The sequence below is a fragment of the Pteropus vampyrus genome, unplaced genomic scaffold, assembly GCF_000151845.1.
Source record: "Pteropus vampyrus isolate Shadow unplaced genomic scaffold, Pvam_2.0 Scaffold118, whole genome shotgun sequence".
In the NCBI taxonomy this organism is placed as follows: domain Eukaryota; kingdom Metazoa; phylum Chordata; class Mammalia; order Chiroptera; family Pteropodidae; genus Pteropus; species Pteropus vampyrus.
The window spans coordinates 129,997-130,341 of NW_011888899.1; positions in this window are offsets into that span (position 1 = coordinate 129,997).

Genomic DNA, 345 nt, shown 5'->3' on the forward strand with positions numbered 1-345 from the left:
CCCTGAGCCGGTGAGAACTCAGGCAGTGACAGGCCAGGCACGGGCAGCCAGTGGTGGCTGTAGCTTCCACAGACAGGCTCATTCGGCGGCTGATAAGCCCAGTCTGGGCGACAGTCAAAACTTGCTCCTTGACATAATGTGAATCTGCTTCCTGCTGAGTCTGCAGCAACCTGGCTGCTTGCCGTGGGGACACCCTCGCCGCGGAGACCCCCTCGCTGCGGGCACACCCCCGCCCGAGCCCACAGGTGGGGAGGCAAGGTGGATGCCCCGCACCCTCTGGCCTCTCCCTCCAGGCAGGTTCGGGCTCAGCAGAGGCCTCCGCCAACGGGCTGAGCCTCCTGGGGG